At 50.6% G+C, this 318-nt stretch overlaps 1 protein-coding gene across 1 annotated transcript in view; it reads left to right on the top strand.

The window, feature by feature from the left end:
- Nucleotides 1-318, top strand: part of LOC104839510 — a 4,258-nt gene that overhangs the window by 1,182 nt on the left and 2,758 nt on the right. The gene's annotated exons all lie outside the window — the stretch shown is intronic.

Genomic DNA, 318 nt, shown 5'->3' with positions numbered 1-318 from the left:
TCCCTCTATTAAATACCTTAAATGACACCACCATTAGTGTCCCCTTTTTAATCGACACCGGAGCAGATGTTACAGTTATCCCTGAGACGAATTGGCCCCCGCGTTGGAAACTGGAAGACGCCCCCATGGTGGGCGGAGTCGGGGGATTAACCCGAGCTCGGAAGGGTGCTCAATTGGTAGCAATAACGCTTCACACTGAAAAGGGACCGGAGAAAACTATTACCCTCTTTCCATATGTCATGTCAGGAGTCCCACCCCTGTTGGGAAGGGACGCTCTAGCCCTATTAAAAGCCAGGGTGACAAATTTACCGTAAGGGC

The sequence above is a fragment of the Haliaeetus leucocephalus genome, unplaced genomic scaffold (assembly GCF_000737465.1).
Source record: "Haliaeetus leucocephalus isolate CR32 unplaced genomic scaffold, Haliaeetus_leucocephalus-4.0 Scaffold678, whole genome shotgun sequence".
Taxonomy (NCBI): Eukaryota; Metazoa; Chordata; class Aves; order Accipitriformes; family Accipitridae; genus Haliaeetus; species Haliaeetus leucocephalus.
This window is presented reverse-complemented; position numbering and strand designations above follow the sequence as displayed.